A 24,736-nucleotide genomic window follows, 5' to 3' on the forward strand; every position below is an offset into this window, starting at 1 on the left:
CAAAAAACTGAGAGAATTGAACAATAATTATATTATCAAGGCAGAATGAGGGACTCGTTTTAAAAATCAGTTCACCATCATCTTCCAATAAATAGAATGATCAGTCAACAAGGAAACCTCATTTTTAAAGAAATCTGGTTAGTCTTTATTTAAATAAGTTTTACTTTAATATATTATGATTTTAAACATAATTTCCTTATTCCCTTTTGCTTCCCCTTGTTTTGTGAGCACTTTAGAGGCCCTGAGATTAAACACTTAGAAGGAGATGTATGTTAGTCGTTCAGTTGTGCCCGACTCTTTGTGACCCCCATGGACTGCAGCCCACCAGGCTCCTCTTTCCATGGGATTTTCCAGGCAAGGATACTGGAGTGGGTTGCCATTTCCTCCTTCAGGGGATCTTCCTGTCCCAGGGATTGAACCCAGGTCTCCCGCCCTGCAAGCAGATTCTTTACCAACTGAGTTACAGGGGAAACAGAAGGAGATGTAAATGCCCTAACATATTGAGACACTGAGCATCTTTAGTCACATCTAGTCACATGAGGTTAAGGTGAGATGGCAGGTCTTGAAGCTTGAGAAAAGTGTTAGTGAACCCCAGAGCAAAGGTGTATAATTTAGGCGGTATTTCAAATCCATATTCAAATTGATCTGGATAGCTAGAATTCTATGGAAATTCTGAAAAGGGTCAGGTATTTTTTGCTGTTGTTGTTTTTTGTTTTTTCCCTTTTCAAGCAGTTTCTTGAGCAACTGTCTCTTTGACTGTCCAACTGCTGCAAATCCAGTATCAATGATAAACATGTCACTGAGCTTAAGTTCTCTGAGTGAAAATTGGAAATATCCTGGTGAGACCTTCATTTGGAGAAAAGCTCATTGTTAATTGTAGCAAGAGAAATCCTCGAGCAGGACCATTTATAAAGGAATTTTCCAGAGAAGAGTTAAAGTCATGACACATCAAAGCCAAACAGAGAACTGCTTCAGTGAGCAATCAGAAAGGTTTCTTAACTCATTGTTGGCATGAATTCTTGGCTTGACTAATTATTCTTAATCTCCCTTCTGTGGTAGCTACTTTTGCCTGTGTATTTACTTCTGGAGTTATTTGATATTAGGAGTAGAGATTATTCTGAAGAAAGATTTTCATTTTTCCTATGCTGATCATTACTTTTTGGGCTGCTATATAGCTATGACTGACCACTGTAAAATCTGTAGAAGTTAAGCTCCATGAGGAGAGGGACCATATATGTTAAACTTACCTCTGTATTCCTAATACCCCGTATAGTGTCTGACACCTGGTATATACTTCATTGAATGAACGAATGAATGAGAACAAGGACTATTTGGTATGTGCACCTCATTATTCTGTGTTATTTGTATGTAGTCTTTATAATTGTCTGTCTTGAGTATACTTATTCTCTCCCTGATACAGTTACTTTTCTTCTAAGAGCAAGTGTTAAATAATAAATTTCTTTCAAAGGGAGCATAATGTGAACATTTTCTATAATAATGTGGTCAGCAAGCTATGATAAAGGTTGGAGTTTGCCTAAATTTAATTCATGAGTTATACAACATCTTAGCCTAAAATCAAAGCTGGAGAATGGCTCATTTGAAATGATGATTCATGAACAGGAGCTAAAGACAGAGAATTAAAGAGACAAGGAAAGAAACCTATCCAAGGATGCCTTATCAAGGTGGCTACTCCTACCAGTGACTGATTGCAGGCTCCTTCTGATTCTTGTGAGAAGACTTACTAGGAAATGTTTCTAAGAATTTTCTTCTCCAGAGAAAAAAGGGGAAATCATTCATTCATTGAATTTCATTCTTCACTGGACAAGGCTTACCCTAAGAAGCATTAATTGCCTTGTACTTTCAGATTGCATTTGTGTGAGCAATGGGGAGATACCCTGGAGGTGGACATGGCAACCCACTCTAGTATTCTTGCCTAGAGAATCCCATGGACGTGAGCCTGGCAGACTATAGTCCATAGGTTCACAAAGAGCTGGACACAACTGAAGTGCCTGAGCATGCATGAGCAATGAGCAGGTTCGCATCATGACCTTTCCATGATATCAGAGAAGCCCAGGGCAGGAGACAATAGATATTTAGTTCAGACTGGAGGGGAGGTACTGTCAGTTTTCATCTGTACCAAGCTGGTCAAAATCTGTGGGGAACTGGTTACAACAGATGTGGCTGGAGTAAGAAGAGAGGCTGAAAGATTTGAAGTGGTACATAAGAGCTATCCCATGCAAATAGTAAAATGACTAATCACTTATGTATATGCCTTGAAAAATATGTTTCAGATAGCACCATTGAGATCCAAAAGAATACTTGGGCTGTAATTCAATCTATGATTTCTGTAGCTGCTTCTGAATCACATACACTTCACTCTGGTGTTTTGACATTAGCAGAGTCTCAAGATTGAATTCCAAGATGATATTCAACTAAAATATATTTTAAGAGAAGAAAAATTATGAAAATGAATGAAGTGTAAGGCAAATTGGAATTTAATGGAAATAAAGACACACTGTTCTCCTAACAAAGGCAACATTATTTTTGTAGAATTTGCAGGCATTTAATTGAAATAAGATTTCATCTAGAAGTATTTATGTTTAGCCTGATTTTTAAACTGTTTCTGAAAACTTGACACTTAGATATAGTGTACTTGCAAAATAAAGTCAGACCCACTCACATTTAGAGTCAAATCTGCAAAGAGAATGACTTGATTCTTCTGTTCTCTGGATAGGGTTGCCCATAGAAACCTAACACCTGTCATGTCAAACACTGCTAGAATAAATACACTCACATCATGATGGCTAACAGAGGAATTTAGCCTGACCATTGCTACCAGAAGCCATCATCAGAATGGTTGTGCTCCGTAATATGCTTATTCATCAAGGTCAAACACTGCTTAATCATAATCAAGTAGTTTTCCTCATTTAAGTCTAGTCTGCTGACATAAACTTGATTTTAAATGCTGATCCTAGCTCAGTTCCAGGAGCCCAGAGCTACTTTAATTTTCATTTCACTACTCAAGATACTCTTTAAGGTTCATTCAAGAAACAAAAGGAGCATATAATTTGGCTGAGTCCCAAAATGTCATGTTATACTTCAAGGAAAACATTGATATTCTTGTGGACTGAAACTACTCTTGCACTAGAACTTACTGGTGAATTTGTCAATTAGCTAAAGATCAACTTCCATCATAAGTTACACACCGACACATCTAGGCCCCAGGGATGTGGAAAAATACATGTACCCGGTGAGTGCAGTTGAGTCTGCAGGTTGCTTTGGAAGATTGAGTAGGAAGTTGGATCCCCAGACAAATATATATTTCTCTTTCCTGGCAGCTATCAGATCAAGTACATGACATAAAATGACCTAGTGTTCACACATTTGCAGCGAATTCTGTATATGAAAGGTGTTTTATTCATGTCACTGTGATTTCTCTCAGTTTAATTGAAGAAATACAAATTGAGACCTCTCTGACTCTTACCGTTCTACTTACAAAATTAAAATAATGAAAAACCAAGTATTTGTGGCAAAAAAAAAAAAAAATAAGTTACAATCAGGTGGTGTATTTAGGCTATAAAAGAGTCAATTCAAAAAAGTGGTGGTGCATAATGGAAAGAGGGCAGAATATGGAGCAAATATATGGAGACTGTGAGTCAAGATAGGCTAGGCTATTCTGTGGTATCAACAAACTCCAAAATCTCAGGGGCTTAAATAAAATAACAAAGGTTTATTGTTGCGGTCCTTTAATGGACTGGAACCTGGTTGTCCCGAGTCGACGATAAGAAAGTGAAAAAAGAAAGAAGCTGATACTCCCTGGTTTATGCAAAGAACCAATAAAACCCTAGAACAGGGATTGCACCGGTCACGAAGGCACAGGGCGCCCTCTCAAGGGGGTCTTGAAAACTCGGTCAGGAGAATGAGTTTGGCAGGTTTCTACACTCCAGAGAATTAGCCGGAGGTGGGGGGAGAGAGAGAGAGAGAGAGAGAGAGAGAGAGAGAGAGAGAGAGAGAGAGAGAGAGAGAGAGAAAGACACGGGGACCCAAGCTCTGATGGAGCAAAGTGCTTTAATGATCTTTCTGTGAGTATATATAGGCTGTTGTACAAGGAATTTCTTTTGACAATGATAAAGATCAGAAAACCAAACGTACAGTGACCATTACCAAGGGAACAAGGGATTAACAATGGTCATAGGGTCAGGAGACAATCCATATCTCAAGAAAGAGGATCGAGACTAAGCAGTTTTGTCATAAGGAGAATGTTTACTGAAGGAGATTCATGCATGTCTCATCCTATGACCTCAGTCCTGGGAGTGGTGTGCCATTCCACTCCTTTCTGTTGCCAGAAACTGATAAGGAACAGAGGATTTATGAGAAATGGCACAAAGGAATCCTCCTGTTAAACATTCCCTGACAGTTTATTTCTACCTATTGTTACATATCCAATGTAGGCTGACCATAGGGTAGGGAGTAGGAGGTTAAGGAACTTTGCTCCACATAACTGTCATTCAAATTGATGGAATCTTCACTAACTTAAAATGCTGTCATTTTAATACAAAACTCAAGGGTCCACTGCAACATGGGAAGACAGGGCTTGAGAGCTGAGCCCAAGCATTTCAATGCTTCTTCTAGTAAGTGACATGACACTTTTGATCTCGTTACATCAGGCAGAACTAGTTATATGGCCTCCTCTAATTTCAAGGATGTGGGGAAGTATAATCCTCTGTACACTAGAATGAAAAGAGAACTGAATACATTGGAGGGTGCTAATAATGGCTACCACAATTTTAATCAGGACTACAAATTTTGCACATGCCTGGGAAAATGACAGCCTGTCTGAATCTTAGTCTCCTCACTGTAAAATAGGGATTTTTGCCTTGGAATAATTATAACTGCTAAACAAGATAAATGATTTAAAGTACAGAGTATTCAACACATAATAAATATTTGATAAATGATGAGCATTCTGGTTCAGGGGAAAATTAGTCTACTCTTATCACTTAGTCTTGAATTAGCCAAGTTTATATATTCCCTGGTGGCTCAAGCAGTAAAGATTCCACCCGCAATGCAGAAGGCATGGGTTTTATCCCTGGGTCAGAAAGATCCCCTGGAGAAGTGAATGGCAATTCACTTGAGTATTCTTGTCTGGATAATTCCATGGACAGAGGAGTCTGGCAGGCTACAGTCCATAGGGTTGCAGAGTAGGACATGATTCAGCAAAGGTTTAAAACTTGAACTTAGTCTATACCAACAAGATTCATTATCTCAAAGTCAGTTCTTCCCATCACTGAATTTTGGGCCTGAAAATATTCGTGTTTATACTGATCTCCATCTGGATCCTTTAGACCTGAGTAAGTTTTCATCCCAATCCCAAAGAAAAGCAATGCCAAAGAATGTTCAAATTACTGCACAATTCCACTCATTTCACATGCTAGTAAAGTAATGTTCAAAATTCTCCAAGCGAGGCTTCAACAGCATGTGAACCGAGAACTCCCAGATGTTCAAGCTGGATTTAGAAAAGGCAGAGGGATCAGAGATCAAATTGCCAACATCTGTTGAATCATAGAAAAAGCAAGAGAATTCCAGAAAAAAAAACATCTACTTGTACTTCACTGAGTATTCTAAAGACTTTGACTGTGTGGATCACAACAAACTGTGGAAAATTCTTCAAGAGATGGGAATACCAGACCACCTGACCTGCCTCCTGAGAGATCTGTATGCAGGTCAAGAAGCAACAGTTAGAACCAGACATGGAACAATGAACTGGCTTCAAATTGGGAAAGCAGTATGTCAAAGTTGTACATTGTCACTGTGCTTATTTAACTTACATGCAGAGTACATCATGTGAAATGCCAGGCTGGATGAACCATAAGCTGGAATCAAGATTGCCAGGAGAAATATCATTAACCTCAGATATGCAGATGATACCATATTTATGGCAGAAAGCAAAAAGGAACTAAAAATCTTCTTGATGAAGTTGAAAGAGTAGAGTGAAAAAGCTGACTTCAAACTCAACATTCAAAAAATGAAGATCATGGCATCTGGTCCATCACTTCATGGCAAACAGATGGGGAGACAATGGAAACAGTGACAGACAGTGACTTTATTTTCTCTGGCCCCAAAATCACTGTAGATGGTGACTGCAGCCATATAATTAAAAGATGTTTGCTCCTTGGAAGGAAAGCTATGACAAACCTAGACAGCATATTCAAAAGCAGAGATATTCCTTTGCTAACAAAGGCTCATCTAGTCAAAGCTATGGTTTTTCCAGTAGTCATGTATGGATGTGAGAGTTGAAGCATAAAGAATGCTGAGCAATGAAGAATTGATGCTTTTGAACTGTTGTGCTGGAGAAGACTCTTGAGAGTCCCTTGGACTGCAAGGAGATGAAACCAATCAATCCTAAAGGAGATCAGCCCTGAATATTCATTGGAAGGACTGATGCTAAAGCTGAAACCCCCATACTTTGGCCATCTGATGCAAAGAACAGACTTATCAGAAATGACCTTGATGCTGGGAAAGACTGAAGGCAGGAGGAGAAGGGGATGACAGAGGATGAGATGGTTGGATGGCATCACCAACTCAATGGACATGAGTTTGAGTAAGCTCTCAGAATTGGTAATGGACAGGGAAGCCTGGGATGCTGCAGTCCATGGGGTCACAGTTGAACAACTGAATGACTGACTGAGACCTGAGTAAAGATTATCTATGATTAATCAAAATACTATTACCACTGACATAATTATTGTTATGTGTTAAGCATAGCAAAGAGTGGTTCCATAACAACTCTGTTCAGATTAATAAATAACTTTTTGTTTTTTAAACATGTTTGTGGTTACTATGCATATATATTTTGGTTGCTTTGGGTGTATACAGGTTTGATTAATAATGTCTGTAGTAGCTTTTATTAAGTGGTTAATGTCTATGTTTTGTGCATCTAGTTTATCTTTGCCTTATATTGTCAGCATGTCTGTGAGGTATCCTGACTACCATTTACTTTATTATTGCCTCAGAACACTTAGCATCATGATCTATTCATGATGGGGATCCATATATGTTGATTGACTACTGGTAGTGTAGCTTCAATTTTTCTCCTTAATAAAACTAAAGTATTTATTAAATGTTAAGACAAATCATTTTAATGGATATATTTCTTTTTTATTCATTTTTTAAAATTATTTTTAATTGGAGGTTAATTACTTTACAATGTTGTGTTGCTTTCTGCTATACAATGTGAAGCAACCATAACTACACACATATACCCTCCTTCTTGATCCTCCCTCCTTTCCCTCATCCTAGCTTTCTAGGTCATCATAGAGCATAAAACTGTGTTATATAGCAACTTCCCACCAGCTATCAGTTTTCCACATGAAAGTGTATATATGTTGATGCTACTTTCTCCATTTGTCCCACTCTTTCCTTCCTCTACTGTGTCCACAAGTCTCCTCTCTGTGTCTCCATTCCTTCCCTGAAAATAGGTTCATCATTACGATGGATACATTTTTAAATGTAGTGCATGTATTTCTTCCTTTTTTTATATATATATCAACTCAAATCCTTTAATTTTTATTAAACAAAATCCAAGAACTTTTCAATGTCTTACTAGAGGATTGCCTCACAACTGAACCATCGATTCAGGAGGGAAGGAAACCACAGCTTCGGGGACATGACTGAAGTTTGGCCATGTCCCGTCATAAATGTTCCAACATCACCAGGGACGGAGGCTCAGCGAGATGCCTTCTGCCCCACCTCCCTACGAAAGGTACTTCTTCAGCTCCTCCAACAGCACGTGAGGCTCAGGAAACTTGAGTATGCGTGGGGGCCCCTTCTTAAGACCCGTCCAGAGCTCCGCGCTGCTGCAGCGTCACCTCGAAGCTGCCCCTCCGCGGCCTGGCGGCGTTCACCTTCACCGCCAGCTCCGGGGCTTGCAGCGCAGTGCCTGGCTCAGAGCCGCGGCGTTGCGCCGGTAGACGCGTCAGTTCGTGCAGTGCTCGATGACGACGCTCCGGGGCCTGCGGCGCAGTGCCTGGCTCAGAGCCACGGCGTTGCGCCGGTAGACGCGTCAGTTCGTGCAGTGCTCGATGACGATGCTCGGCCCCTCCACTCTCCGATCCTGGCCGCCGACCGGCTTCTCCCGCTTCTTGGCCGCTGCGGCCAGCGCCGCCTCGGCCTTCCGCTTCCTCCCCCGGGACGCCATGGCGCCTGGGGCCTGGCTGGGGACAGGATGCAGCCGCGGCCACCAGGTACAGGCCAGGCCGGCTCTGAGCGCAGAACCGCAGTCCAGGCTATTTCTTCCTTTTATACAGATGTTAATGAAAATACCCTTTGATGATCTCTTCCATTCTTTCAAACAACTCAAGTTTACCTACCATTTATATCCATATGGTCCAAAATGTCTCAGGTAGACGCTTGATCTTGTTTTGAACTTCAGGTGTATATTTCCAACTATAAACAGGATATCATTATCAGAATGTATCTTCTGTCATCTTCAGTTCAACATGGACAAAATTGACCTCATTATCTTCCCTCAGAAATCTAGTTGAGTTATTCTTCCAGTTTTTTATCTATAGTCTAACATATAAGTCTTACAGTCATTCTTGACATCTTCTGCCTTGTTATTAACAATCAGTCAGTAACCTTGTCTCATGGAAGCTATTTTTTGAATATTTCTTATATGTCTTCTTACTTCTACTGCTTTAGTTCACCTGTTGTCAATGAAGCAGCCACAATCAGTTCAGTTCAGTTCAGTTTAGTCACTCAGTCGTATCCGACTCTATGTGACCCCATGAGTCACAGCACGCCAGGCCTCCCTGTCCATCACCAACTCCCAGAGTCTACCCAAACCCATGCCCATCGAGTTGGTGATGCCATCCAGCCATCTCATCCTCTGTCATCCCCTTCTCCTCCTGCCCCCAATCCCTCCCAGCATCAGGGTCTTTTCCAATGAGTCAACTCTTCTCGTGAGGTGGCCAAAGTATTGGAGTTTCAGCTTCAGCATCAGTCCTTCCAATGAACACCCAGGACTGATCTCCTTTAGGATGGACTGGCTGGATCTCTTTGCAGTCCAAGGGACTCTCAAGAGTCTTCTCCAACACCACAGTTCAAAAGCATCAATTTTTTGGCACTCAGCTTTCTTCACAGTCCAACTCTCACATCCATACATGACCACTGGAAAAACCATATCCTTGACCAGATGGACCTTTGTTGGCAAAGTAATGTCTCTGCTTTTAAATATGCTACAATATCACCCCCTAAATAGATGCTTCACCTCTAGTCTTTCTGCAAATCACCTTTCACACTGCTATTAGAATAAGCATGTTCTTTTCCCCAGTAGCCTTAAAAATGATACATTAAAAAATGTTCTGGATACAAATCTATGTACTTTCTCAAAATGCATCAAAAGTATGTTTTTTTTTCACATATGTTTGCCCACCTCTTGGACTGTACCTCCTTTGTGGAGTTCACTGAGCTGGCTGGAATCCAAGTCAAAGCCTTAGACTGACATACGCACTGTATTTCATATGCCAAGCCTAAATGTAGTAAGCCATTTTTGGAAATGAATGAAATGTGCCACCATGCTGCATGATCTGGCTTCCTGAATGCCCTCTGAGTACCAGGATGATGCAATCTGGAAGTAGTGGGTATTAGCTCCCCATGAGGTGAACTTCATCAATAAATGAGTCAGGCAGATAAACCCCTTCTCCCTTCAGCATTCAGAGGACTACTCCAAGAAGCAGGTCCTCCTTTCAAGCTTTACAGAAAAGTCGAGCAACAGTGGTGCTGAACAAACACACCTGCTGAGAACAACCATGTCTCTCCACAGTGCCCATGATGAAGCAAAAACCAGCTCAGGAATTCATTGCCTGCCACTGCTTCGTGCCTTTCCTTGTCTCACTTACCCTTTTGTTCTTTACCTTCAAATTCCTATACTCGCCCTCCCAAATAAACTGTCAGCACGTTAATCTAGCCTCAGGCTCTACTTACAGAGAATGAGGGCTAAGACACATAGTGAAAATCAAACAGTGTAAAGGGCAGACAGCAAAAAGTAAGTCTCCCCCAAGCAAAACAAAGCCTAAGTCACAGATCCTCATTTTCCTCCCTCAGAGGCATCCAGTATTAACAGTTTTTATGTGTCCTTTCAAAGCAAATTCATGAATATTATATATTACATATATATATATATATATACATATATATATATATTTTTTCCTTTTTTATGCAAGCAAAAACAGAATACTCCTATTGCTTCCCACATTTTCACAGAGTGAATTTTTCAAACCACAAATCCAATCATGTTACTCTCAAACTTAAAAGCTTCTGGTGGTGGCTTCTCATTATCCCCAAATAAAATTCAAATTCTGAGCACTGAAGACCCTCTACACTCTAGCTCCCACCTCTGATTATCACCATTGCTGTCTAGTCCCCTGTCCTAATGTTCCTTTTATTTAGTCACACTCAATGTTTTCTGTTCCCCCTACAAGCAATGCTTTCATATACCCATACATTTGTGCATATTGTTCCATTTGCACAAAATATTCTTTCAACAGGTATGTGTGGAAGATTAAACGAATCATCTAATCATTGGTCAACTAATGACTATAGTTTGATGGTCCTATTAAATCATAGTTTATTTCCTCTTCTGTGAGTTAGCTATCAGTTTTCATAGCTGTGGACATATGTTTTGAACAGTGTCTGCTAATACCTCTAAAATAGCTATACATTCTAAGACAAGGTAGGCATAGTGTTTTCAGAGGAAATCAGGGAGACAAGCTAGGTAAAATGATAACCTCAATTTTCTATACATGCTTGTCTAAGAGTACAAGACCGAGGCTCTAAAACAAATTTTTTTTTTCATTATTTGCTGTTCTCAGGTGATTCATTTAATTCTGGCTTTCAGTTGTTCTCCAGGTGATTGATTTTGCTAGAAATCTGATAGGTGGAAAAGTGGAATGTTACTGTTCCTTACATTTTTCAAAATCCTAATATAGCACATGGGTATGGAAGAAAGGAAAGAAAGGAGCATTCAACCAAACTGCCTTTTCTCTGCCCTACATGTGGAAATATCATTATGCATTCAAAAACCTGAACACTCATTAACATCCTAGACACTCTCTATGTAAAACAAGAGTGAAATACATAGAACTGCTTACTAGGACTTTGAGGGAAAGATTATCTGATATTTATACAAACTTATTAAAAGAAAATGAAGTTTTCAGTAAGAGTTTTGGGGTTGCTTCAACTTTGTTCAGATGAAGAAAACAAGGCTTTGAGCTTCTTTAAAGGAAAAAGTTATATATGTATGAAGTATTGATTTATCCTTCTTGATCCAAGGTCTCCAGAATACCAACATTATGTAGTGCATCCCCACTTGTTCATAATGCATTAAAGGGTGTCCTAAATTTTTTTCTCACACCTGAAGGCATTTTGAAATTGAGACTTCTTTAAGTAATATACCATTCTTAGAAAACAGCTACTTGTTGGCTCTTCTCTACTCTGTTATCCATGTTGTGTTCTGTTGAAGGCCTACAAAGACTTCTCTGTATCTCTCTACAGACACACTTGATTGTGTATGTACAGTAGGGCTTCTGTGGAAACTGGTTATTAAGAAACTGTTATGCCTTTGTCCATCTTTAAAGTGGGATAAAATAGTTACTAAACCAAATTGAAATGCAAGTCCCCTTTGAATGAAGGTTATGAGAAGTGTCAGTGTTTAATAATTTGCATTAGATATGAATGTAACAGACAAGATACATGAAATGCTTAAAGAAATTAATTTTACTTTGGGTAGTGAGAAAGCACAACAAATTCCTATGAGAGGGAAATAGTGGATCAATTCTATTTGACGTCATGGTGAATAATCTTAAATGGTTTTAAAAGTAGCTCTTAAAATCAAGATTTTTTTTTAATAAAAAGGAAAATAGAGTAAGAAAATAATTAAGAAAATCATTTGACCCTTGCAATTCACTTTTAATTTGGCCTAAACTTTCAGCCTAACCATGAAATATTTATTTATCACTAATAAATGATAATGTGTGCAACAACAACAAAAATGTTGTTGAACACATTTAGGAAAGTTTACCCAAAGGCCAGCTAATTATGCCTTTATAGTCCTTATCTAAATTTATTGATTATGTTCTGATTTAGCTTTGTCCTTTTTATATAAGTTTCTGTGGAATTCCTCATGTATGATGTGCTTCATTTACTAAGGGCATTTATAAATGGTGTTGACTCATTATTTGGATACATCTTGGCCTTTCTTATGGCAGAGGAGTAAGAAAATAGAGAAGTTAAAAGATCAAGAGGTGACATGTTTAGAGTGACAATTAAATGCTACTTTAAGGTTCCCATAACAGGCTTCACAATCTTGAGGTAAATACATATACATTTGTAACCATAAGAAAAATCAGAGTAAAACCCATTTCATACTTTTCCAGAAAGTGAGTGTGATCACTAGGCCTTAGAATATAGAAAAATGGTAACTTTTAGTTACTATTATGCTATAGGAACAGAAAAGGTAATTAATCCACAGCACTAACATTTTCCTCACACCAACATTTAGGGGTTTCAGCAAAGGAAATCAAGAAATTGACGGGGAAATCTATCAGAAAGAAGTGAGAGGAAATTTAGCAGCATGAAGGAAAAAAAATATACTAAAAGCATCAAAGTACTGACAAAGTCAGGTTCATTACGGCTGTCTTCAGATACCACCTGATTCTGTACATTTTAATAGATATTCTACCATAAATGTCTTTAATCAACTAATAAAATTGATATAAAGGTAGTCTCCTCACATTTCTTACATTAATACCATGTTATCTATTTTCTGGCTATAATTAAACCTAATGATAATAATAGATAATTATTATTGATAAAATGCTTATGGGACATCAGGAACTATGTGAAGTATTTTGCATGCAACATCTCATAAAATCTTTATGGACACTTTCTACAAGGAGAGGTTAGTGAATGATTCACAGTTCCTGGATGCAGAAACACAGGCTCACAGAAGAGAAGTAATCTGCTTGAGGTCACAAGAATAATCATTGGTACAGCTGGAATTTGAATGTGTATCTCTGACTCCAAAGGTTGTGTGCTAACCACTCCAGGACAACTTCTCTACTGAATGCTGTATCTTCATGCATGTACTATTGGGTTAGGAAAGAAGCAAATGAGGTCAGGTGTCAATGTTGGTGTGTTTTATGGCAAAACCAATGGATTCATTTCATGACATTTACTGAGCTTCCTTTTTTCACGAGGAAGCATTAGAAATTATATTCCAAAGCATGAGAAATATAAAAATAGAAAAGGTACAATATGAATCTCAAGTTCTTTTCAGTCTAGTCAGTGAAAGCAGATAAGCAAACAGACACTTATAACTCAGAGTGATATGAGGTAGAAGTGTAGGTTGCAGAGACAAGTCACAGAGATAGCAAATCAACTTTGGTAGGTTCAGGGAAGTTATCTCAGAAGTCCTAGTGAGTCTCTTTCTGTTTTGTCATGTTCATTCATTTGCTTTATTCTTTGTATATATATATATATTTTTAATATAACAAAACAGAAAGAGGTTCACAATTATAGAGAAAAAACTAGTGGTTACTTGGGGAGAGGAAAGTGGGCAGGGCCAAGATAGGGGTATGGGATTAAGAGATACAAACTATTATGCATAAAATAAACAACAAAGATATATCGTATAGCACAGGGAAGTATAGCCATTATTTTGTAGTAATGAAGCATAAGCTATAAGAACACTCAATCACATGCTGTACACCTGAAACTAATATAATATCACAAATCAACTATATTTCAAATATATATATGTGCATGTGTATATATATATATATATATATATATATATATATTTAAAGAAGTCCCAGTGAGACTTGTACCTAGAGAGATGTAGATAAGCAGAGAGGTGGGGGTAGCAAAAAACTGGCTTTGCAGGCAGAGGGATCATTATGTATAGACCTGAAGAGGAGAGAGAATCTGGTACATTTGAAGAACTGCATGTAGTTAACTAAAACTATAACAACAGAACTGTTCAGTTGAGAATAATATTTTATCTCACCTGTTCAGTCTCAGGGCATGGATTTCTAGCCTCAGTGATCCACTAGAAAGTGTCCTAAAGTGACTTCAACTATATTTTTGGAGCACATTTCATTCCAACATCTCTTCAATGCCCTGTAAAATGTAGAATATATACCAACCTGTCAACTTTCAACTGTCCCTGGATTAAAAAAGAGGCTGAAAACTATCTTAAAGAAGATTTTGGTACTTAGCAGGTTAGTAAGATAGGTAGAAACTATTTGAAATCCTTTACCCTGAACATTTCAAAGGACCCAAGCTGTAACTGTTTCTGAGTTAGTACATGGTAAACAAATGTATTATGACTATGCAGGCACTACCATTAGAAAGTCTGAATCAGAACAAACTGTCATATAGCATATGTGCATATCTTATACAATTGGGGCAGTGAGGAAGCGCTGCCCACATGGCATATGTTTTCATTGGCAGCTCATTTGTGGCATGCTGGGTTAATGATTGAAAAGGAGTGTAGAAAAGGCATCTAGGTTAAATTACATGATACTCCTTTCACTGGTGTTCCTACACTATATAGGAAAACTGAAGGCAAAAATTAGTGTTATGGTTCTTGATTACATAGCCAGGCAAAGGCTTCATGGGGGTGGTAGCATTCAAGCTGATCCTTGACAGGAACATAAACTATCAATAGGTGCAGTTGGCAGGAAAATGTTCTGGGTTGTGGGAATAATAACAACAATAAAATGTAATGACTGTTAAGAGCTCACTATCTGGCAGGAAATTTTGAAAATATGTCACATGTTTAGCTCATTTAGTCTTCACAACAACCCTATATGGTAGGCATTATCATTATCCACCTTATAGATGAGGAGAATGATCTACAGAGTAATCAGAAAAATGAAGTAGCATGTGTAAAGCCACAATTCTGGTAAGCATTAGAGCTGAGTTTCAAAATAAGGTAATCTGACCACAGAATCCATACCCTTTCTTGCTCCCACAGAGTAAATGAGTAAAGAAGCAGTAGCAGAAAGATGAAACAATGTGCCTAGAGCATGTCAAATATTCTGGAGCTACTGGGGCATAGCATATGATATTAAGTGTAAATAATGAGAGTAGAAGTTAGAATAGTTTGGAAGCAGCTTATCAAAGACTTGAAAAAATATACTAAGGAAAGTTTAATTGTAGAAGTAATGACTGAAGTAAGATTAGGAAATGATAATGGCTTTTAAGGATGTTAAATGACATAATGCAACCCACTTTGGGAATATAATCTTAACTATACCATTTATAGATAAGGGTATACAGAGAAGAGAGACAAGAGGTGGAAGTGATGAAAATATCTGATGCCCCTTCTATGAGAGCTGCTGCCTTAGGTAAGTGGAGAGATAGAGAACAAATGATACATTTGATTTTTGGTGCTAGAATGTAGTGCATTAGAGGAATATGACACATTTAAAACCCATAACCCAATCCAAGTACCTAACCATAATGTCATTTATATTGTAGCCATTTCTGAATTTTCCCAGCAAAGAGATACCAGATAGTTTTCGTCATGTCATAACCACAAAAACTAATCTCAATTATAATAGTGCTTAAGGTGTCTTGTGTATGACAGAAAGTTAACACTGTAAGGATTTGAGAAAGAAGCCCTTATGATGAATTTTGCTTGAGGGTTATATACACTATTTTAGAGGCTTATATTTCCCACACTGTATTCAAGGGTACCATTTAATGGATTACCACATTACTTCAGCACTAAATTTAATGTGATCCTAACTGTCTAAAACTATAATCTCCTAAAGTCTGATTTCCTATAAGAGAATGACTTAGGTATGGAAATAATCTGGCACAACCAGCTGCTTATTGTTTGCGTGTGTGTGCTGTTATTCAGTCATATCCAACTCTTTGTGACCCCATGGACTATAGCCCACCAGGCTCTTCTGACAATGGGATTCTCCAGGCAAGAATACTGGAGTCGGTTGCCATGCGCTTCTCCAGGGAATCTTCCCCACCCAGGGATCAAACCTGTGTTTCTTACATCTCCTACATTGGCAGGTGGGTTTTTCTTACCACTACCCCTACCTGGGAAGCTTATTGCTTAGAGTACTAAATTGCATCTTAGAAGTTTGAGTTACTATAATGAAAAATGCCATATACCTAGAATGAGAGAATCATTTTATTCTCAGAGTCCCAGATGCAGTCCAGTGTATTGGTTAAAAGTACACTATCTGGGCCACACCACCTGGATTCAAATTTCAGCTTTACCACTAATTGTGTTGACCCTGATCAAGTTACTGAACAGCTCTGTGCCTCAGTATCATCACTTGTAAAATTGAGATACTAAATTCACCAACTTTAAATAGTGAAGATTATGAGTCAATACATGCAAATCTAAAACTCTTAATACATTGCCTGGAATATATGTAATTCAGTAAGTGGTTGCCATTATTTTAAGAATATTGTATAAATCAGAGTATGTACATCAAGAAATACTATTTCATATTCTTTTCCATTATGTCATTAGGTTGTCTTTTATTAATTATAAATGCAAACATATAAATTTTACACATAATGGCTGCTTCATTTTTTTTAAATTTCCAATTTGCCTTTGTCAGAACTAGAAGCAGTGTTAACTATCCTATATGCTGCAAAAGTGAATAAAATCTTGGTTCTATCACTTACTAACGATGGGAAAGTGACAGATTAGAAGCTTCCATTCAGAATTTGCTGGTTTGCCCCTAATTATTCTCAACATCTGTGGTATATGCTTCTGTTATGAATGCTGTTGCCGATTAGTTCGCCTACAGGAATCTAGTTGACAAACTACTCATAAAGAAACTAGGAGAAAAAATTGGTAGTAAAGAAGGAAAACCATGCATGGCATGATTTCTTTACTGCAGACTGACAGACATTCCATAATTATCTGGTCTAAAGTTTTATTGCAATAAGCTTCCCCACGGACATGTTTGGCAGGGATCAGAATTTCTTCCTTCCCCTGTGGGAGGTGATGTAACCTTTGACACTTGCAAAAATTGATAAAATTGAACAACACATTTCAGTGTCACAGGTTTATTCCCCCATGACCAAAGTTCCAATTATCTAACACGTTCCTTGTAAAGCTTGTTGCAAAGAATCTAGAGGATGAAGGGTGGAGCATGCGGCAAGGTGTGCAAGGGAGAATGATCTTTGGTTCCAAAAAGGAGTAGATAGTAGACACTGTATACAATAGGAATGGGTATTTATTGAAAGACCTGGTATGGTAGACTTACAATTATTAGGCCAAAGCATGACCCCTTGAGCCTAAGATAATTTTACTGGATATTCAGTGGAGATGCTTGCCTTTCAGTTCAGTAGATTTCAGTCATTCAGTTGTGTCCGAATCTTTGTGACACCATGGACTGAGCCACGCCAGGCTTCCAACTCCCATAGCTCACTCTTGGACCTTACTCAAACTCATGTCCATAGATTCAGTGATGCCACCCAACCATCTTATCCTCTGCCAACCCCTTCTCCACCTGCCTTCAATCGTTCCCAGCATCAGGGTCTTTTCCAATAAGTCAGTTCTTCACATCAGGTGGCCAAAGTATTGGAGTTTCAGTTTCAGCATCAGTCCTTCCAATGAATATTCAGGACTGATTTCCTTTAGGATGGACTGGTTGGATCTCCTTGCAGTCCAAGGGACTCTCAAGAGTCTTCTCCAACACCACAGTTCAAAAGCATCAATTCTTCAGTACTCAGCTTTCTTTATAGTTCAACTCTAACATCCATACACGACTACTGGAAAAACCGTAGCTTTGACTAGATGGACCTTTGTTGGCAAAGTAATGTCTCTGCTTCTTTATATGTTGTCTAGGTTGATCATAGCTTTTCTTCCAAGGAGTGACTGTCTCTTAATTTCATGTCTGCAGTCACCATCTGCAGTGATTTGGGAGCCCCCCAAAATAAAGTCTCTCACTTTTCCATTGTTTCCCCATCTATTTGCCATGAAATGATGGGATCTGATGCATGATCTTAGTTTTCTGAATGTTGAGTTTTAAGCCAGCTTTTTCACTCTCCTCTTCCACTTTCATCAAGAGGCTCTTTTGTTCCCCTGCGCTTGCTGCCCTAAGGTTGGTGTCTTCTGCATATCTGAGGTTATTGATATTTCTCCCAGCACTCTTGATTCCAGCTTGTGCTTCATCCAGCCCAGGGTTTCTCATGATGTACTCTGCATAGAAGTTAAATAAGCAGGATGACAATATACAGCCTTGATGTACTCCTTTCCCGATTTTGAACCAGTCTCTTGTTCCATGTCCAGTTCTAACCATTGCTTACCTTTTGTGTTATGAATTTTTATTTTAGCAAATATCAAAATGTGAGCAGAAATAAAATAAAAAAGAGGGAGAGAAAATAAATTATTTATTTCCCCATGTTGTCTTAACCTGGAGCCTAATTGAAGGTCAATTTATGTATCCATCTTAAAGACATGTTTGGATCAGGCATCATGGTTTCCTGATACACAAGCCGAAAGAGGCTATTAAAAAGAAGAATATTTCAGCTGATGCAAACATGCTCTTAGGAAAATCAGACCTAAGGAAGATCAACTACAAAATAATTTGGCTACTTATTAAGAGCCCAAATAAAAGAGGGGTATCTTGACCAGATTGATAGGTTGAATACAGGGCAGAGTGGGAGACTTTAAGTGTTCCGTTAGTCATTGACCCATAACTGAACATAAAAAATGTATTTATATCTCAGGTGATTAATACCTACTTCTATCTTCAGTTCATCCTGTTCTGTGGCAGTAATGCATATGTTATCTTCACCTTTTCCACATTTCATAGTGATAAAACTCATGTTAAAAAATCTGACTACTTATGAGGCACATAGAGTGAATAGAAGGAAAAGAAAAACAAGATAGTTCTCTGATTCACTGTATTGGTGCTCCCTCCTAATTTCTCCTTCCCTCTTATCCTTAGCTCCATAGGCTTTTGTAGTATATATTCAGGTATGCAAATATTGTCCATGGAATCCCTGCCTCACAATATCTTATGAAAGAGACTTTGAGAACTGCTTTGTAAGAGCAAGGGGAAAGTCTGGCTCATGTCTGGTTTGTATGCTTCATAGACAAGTTGAGTTTCTGATCAGAGCATAATACAAATTGGCAAAAAAATTAGAGAATGATTATAAATGGACACGTTTCTTTTGGGGATGCTGGAAATCTTCTAAAATTCGACTTGGGTGATGTGTGTATAGCACTGCAAATATACTAAAATTCATTGAATTGTACACTTTTAATGGGTGAATTTTATTATTTGTATAATATTATTTCAACAAGCAGTTTTTTTTTAATTGGCAAGAACTACTTTCTGAAGAAATAATCTATACAATGCTAAAAACCTGGATGAAAATTAAAAAGTAGAATTCATATATGGATGCTATATCTATAACAACAGTACTCAAATTACCTGGATTGTGAATTACTCTGGCAGGAGAAAAGGCCCTATATCTCCCATCCCCTACTTCCATCCCAACTCCACTCAAGTTTTCTTATTTATTATTGTAAAGAAAACTACACTAAACCCCTACCTGGAGATAATGGCATTTGCAGCAATAGGTTGATGGCTGCTTACTTCTTTTACATGAGACTTAACAAAACTTTTAGCAGTATACTGTAATGGTCTTTATCTTTCTGGCTTACTTCGCTCTGTATATATATGGACTTTAGAAAGATGGTAACGATAACCCTATATGCAAAACAGAAAAAGAGACTCAGATGTATAGAACAGACTTGTGGACTCTGGGAGAAGGCGAGGGTGGGATGTTTCAAGAGAACAGCATTGAAACATGTATATTATCTAGGGTGAAACAGATCACCAGCCCAGGTTGGGTGCATGAGACAAGTGCTCAGGCCTGGTGCACTGGGAAGACCCAGAGGGATCGGGTGGAGAGGGAGGTGGGAGGGGGGACTGGGATGGGGAATACATGTAAATCCATGGCTAATTCATTTCAATGTATGACAAAAACTACTGTAATGATGTAAAGTAATTAGCCTCCAACTAATAAAAATAAATGAAAAAAAAAACTTTTAGCAGTAAAATATCTCTGCAGTCAGGTCTCTCTCTCTCTCTTTTTTTTTTTTCTTTCTTTCTTCTGTTTCAGAATTACCATCTAGACTCAAATACACCTTGCCTGTGTTTTTGGACTAGCCTTCTGTCCAGCTGAAGATTGTTGAATATTCTAGTCTTCTGATCTACAGTACAAAATATGTTTGATATTTTCCAAACAGTTGCTGTTTGGCTAACAGTGTTTTAAACTTTTCACTTATGATCAAAGGTCTACCTCTCTTTCTTTGTATCACAGAACCTAATAATTGCTCTGGCCAAGTGAACACAACAGTCACGTCACCTTAGATAAAAAATAGTTTCTAACCTATAAACAAGATTGTTTAAAAAAAAAAAACTGAAAGGAAATAGTTGGTAGATTGATATGGATGTAGAATGAAGTTGGCCTTGTAAGTTGGCCCTATCAATATAGTGTTGTGACCTGCATTGAATTAGGCTAAGCTCCACAATTTGTGGGTGGGAGAGTAGGGTGGATTATCACATCATTTCATATTTGTTTTCAGAATCCATATATTTTCTGGCTTTAGGGATAAAGATTTCAGTGCTCGATATACATAAGAAATTTGAAAGTGGCTCTTATAATGTCAAGGAGTACACCTCAAGGTCTTTTTTATAACCCAGTGTAATTTAATGCTGGAGTGATTTACCTTTGCATTATCATATGCAGGAATACTTCTTGGCTCTGAATTTAGAATCTCTAATCTGTCCTTCATGCTTTTACATTTGCAACTTCATATCTAAAGGTCTTATGAAGCCCTAAACATTCGTCTGCTCTACTTTTTCAAACTATTCTCTGTAAAATAATCTATGCACATTTCAGCTGCCTTAACTTCCAGATTTGTGTCATCCTCTAGCTATTTCCTTCATGTGGAATCCTTTCTTTCTCTGCATTATTTTATGGCCCTCATCTTATTAATACCCAGTCAAAATTCTTCTCCTCTAAGACTTTTCTGATCGCTTCACTTGCCTTTCATGTAGGAGTACAAATTCTAGCGTTAGCATTACATCTCAGAGGTTTTATTAATTGGCCAAAATCAAACTAAAGGCATTTCCCCTTGAGGGCAAATTGCAATTTTTTTCATAACTCCACAAAGTCTTATGACATTTGTTAATTAGTTTTCAAGTAAAAAAGAAACAACCCCTATTAATAAACATGTTATATTTGGTTAATCACTCAGATATTCCAATTGGCAAAAAAAAATAAACTTTATTACAATGGTGTTGAGTTCATGCTCTTACTTGAGAAGGCATAACGTGAACCTTTTCTGAGTGAGTATACTGAAAGATTTGATAGATCAAGTGGTCTGAAATGGTATACTAAATTCCACGTGAATATGAGAAGATAAATTAGAAAAGTTTTGTAAAATTTTGAAAATAAGTAAAACTGACCAAAGTATTTATATTTTATTAGGATAAAAGACCATGGGTGTCTTGTTCAGAAATCACTGAGATTGTCTATCTCCATATCATCAAAACATGTAATAAAGAAAAAAAAATGCAAAGTTTTATTTCTTATTTAGATTGTATTATGTGCCCACCTGCTTCCCTTACTTCCTATTCTCTATCTCTATCTCTATTCATTCCTCCTGTTCCCCTCATAAAACACTTCAGTTCCTCTAAATTGCCCTGCATACATTCCCCTAAGAAGAAAGACAATATACTAGGAAAGATCAGCAGCCTAGATTAGCAAGCCCCACTGCCTAAATTTTATTTAGTATACACTTTTATTCTAGTGTTTATTTCATGAATCTATAGACAGCTAAAGTCTTACTTAAGAAGTGGGTTTTCATAGATGTGGCATAATTTTTAGACAGCCAAACCAGTAATATATGGTTTGAATTTATATTTCTTTTATCAGTGTGACTTCTTGTTATTTTAACAATGCACACATCAAGGAAAAGTAAAATCCATTGGTATTTAATTTCTCATTAAATATTTTCTTGTCCAGTGTAACTTGTTTTTAACTTCATATTTCAGCTTTTAAATCAAGAGGTAAAATATTATTGAAGGGCAAAAAGGTTTTTTTTAATTTTTTTCCATTTATTTTTATTAGTTGGAGGCTAATTACTTTACTTTATTTACTACTTTGTAGTGGTTTTTGTCATACATTGAGATGAATCAGCCATGGATTTACATGTATTCCCCATCCCGATCCCCCCTCCCACCTCCCTCTCCACCCGATTCCTCTGGGTCTTCCCAGTGCACCAGGCCCGAGCACTTGTCTCATGCATCCAGCCTGGGCTGGTGATCTGTTTCACCCTAGATAATATACATGTTTTGATCTGTAATCCATCAGGAAATAGGCAGTGATCATATCCTAAAGTTCCCCTGTCTATTTCCTGAGATACTACCACATCTTTCCTGCTCTACTGGGGGAAATGTCCAAGCCAATAATCATAGTTTCCTCTAGGACTGTTTTCACAGAGATAATCATATCTGTCAAGACAACTGAAAATGTGATAATTTCCTTATTTTTTCTCTCTTTCAAAATTCTTTTGGAACCAGCTAGGTCACTAATGGCCAAGATGATTACACATCTGTGAAACTTACACTTAAGACCATTTTCCTTCTACAAGGATGCTAACATCCTCTCTTATCAATAATACTAATGTTATAACCTTCCGTTTCCAACTTTGTTAACTTGCAATTGAGGGTTTTTTGTTTGTTTGTTTGTATGTTTTTTATTATTGTACAGGTGAGCACACTAGATCTATAGAAAGACTTTGGTTAGTGAATCAGTTTTAGGCACCAAAGAAATGTCTGCCTTCTTCCCTATAGCACCTGACATTTCTGCCATCAAAGCAATTACTTTAGGTTAGGGCAGTGTCCTAAGAAAGTCTCAATTTAAGTAAAACTGTATTGCCTACAAAGAATAAAATCATTGGCAGTTACTAAATTGTCTGCATAGGTTATCTAGGAGTGCCAATGGAAAACATGAGAAAATCTTGGGAGGAGAGTAACTGTTACATTTTGATGAGGGAGAGGAAAGCAAGTTTTTACTCTGCAGGAAAAGGATATTTGTACTGAATTTTCTGTAAGAGTTTCTTGGTAATATGAGGACACAGATGCCTAGACGAGACAAGTAAATGTAAGAAGGGAAATTTATGTATATAGGAGGGAGAAGAGAGCTAAAGACAGCCCTTGAAACTTAGCTTGGAGCCAGATTTGATCTACAATAGGAAACTTGAAAGTCAAAAATATACATAAATGGCATGCTTTTGCATGTGACTGTATATGGATGTGTGCACCTGTCCACACACATGCAGGCATATATGGATGCATAACTGTCTTCATTTTAAAGTGTTCTTCATTTAAAATAATATAGGATACACTAAAGCATTTGACTGTGTGGATCACAATAAACTGTGGAAAATTCAAGAGATGAGACTACCAGATCACTTTACCTGTCTCCTGAGAAACCTGTATGCAGGTCAAGAAACCAACAGCTCGAACCAGACATGGAACAATAGACTGGTTCAAAATTAGGAAAGAAGTACAACAAGGCTGTATATTGTCACCCTGCTTATTTAATTTCTATGCAGAATACAACATGCAAAATGCCAGGCTGGATGAAGCGCAAGCTGGAATCAAGATTACCAAGAAAAATATCAACAACCTCAGATGTGCAGATGATAATGGCAGAAAATGAAGAGGAACTAAAGAGCTTCTTGATGAGAGTAAAACAAGAGAGTGAGAAAGCTGGCTTAAAACTCAACATTCAAAAAACTAAGATCATGGCATCTGATCCCATCACTTCACAGCAAATAGACGGGGAAAAAGTGGAAGCAATGACAGATTTTATTTTCTTGGGCTCCAAAATTACTGTGGACAGTAACTGCAGCCAAGAAATTAAAAGATGCTTGCTCCTTGGAAGAAAAGCTATGACAAACCCAGACAGCATGTTAAAAGACAGAGATATCACTTTGTCAACAAATGTCCACTTAGAACTATGGTTTTTTCAGTACTCATGTATAGACATGACAGTTGGACCATAAAGAATGCTGAACACTGAAGAATTGATGCTTTTGAATTGTGGTGCTGGAGAATATTCTTGAGAGTCCTTTGGTCAGCAAGGAGAACAAATCAGTAAAACCTAAAGGAAATAAGTCCTGAATATTCACTGGAAGGACAGATGCTGAAGCTGAAACTCCAATACATTGGCTACCAGATGCGAAGAGCTGACTCACTAGAAAAGACTCTGATGCTGGGAAAGACTGAGGACAAAGGAGAAGGGGGTAGCAGAAGATGAGGTGGTTAGATAGCATCACCAACTCAATGGACACAAGTTTGAGCAAACTCCGGGAGATAGTGCAAGAAAGGAAAGCCTGGTGTGCTGGCGTCCCAAAGGGTCACAAAGAGCTGGACACGACTTAGTGACTGAACAACAACAAAGCATATAAGAACTGATAATTGACACGGATTTTAAAGTAAAACAATCCTTGGAACCAGGCTAAAAACAAAGAAGGCTTGTAAATGGTCAACACCATTTCACTAATTATAGGCCTAAGGAAAGTACTAGAACAATTTACAGAAAAGAAGACTAAAAAAAAGAAAAAAAGATTAAAAAAAAAAACAAGATAAAAGTGTGCCTTTAC

General features: G+C 37.9%; 1 long non-coding RNA gene and 1 pseudogene across 2 annotated transcripts in view; both read right to left on the minus strand.

Moving 5' to 3' along the window:
• The window catches only part of LOC139033173 (uncharacterized), a 417,354-nt gene that overhangs the window by 144,539 nt on the left and 248,079 nt on the right, over positions 1-24,736 (minus strand). The gene's annotated exons all lie outside the window — the stretch shown is intronic.
• Positions 7,749-8,197, minus strand: LOC110127309 (selenoprotein H-like; annotated as a pseudogene).

The sequence above is a fragment of the Odocoileus virginianus genome, chromosome X (assembly GCF_023699985.2).
Source record: "Odocoileus virginianus isolate 20LAN1187 ecotype Illinois chromosome X, Ovbor_1.2, whole genome shotgun sequence".
NCBI classification, from domain to species: Eukaryota; Metazoa; Chordata; class Mammalia; order Artiodactyla; family Cervidae; genus Odocoileus; species Odocoileus virginianus.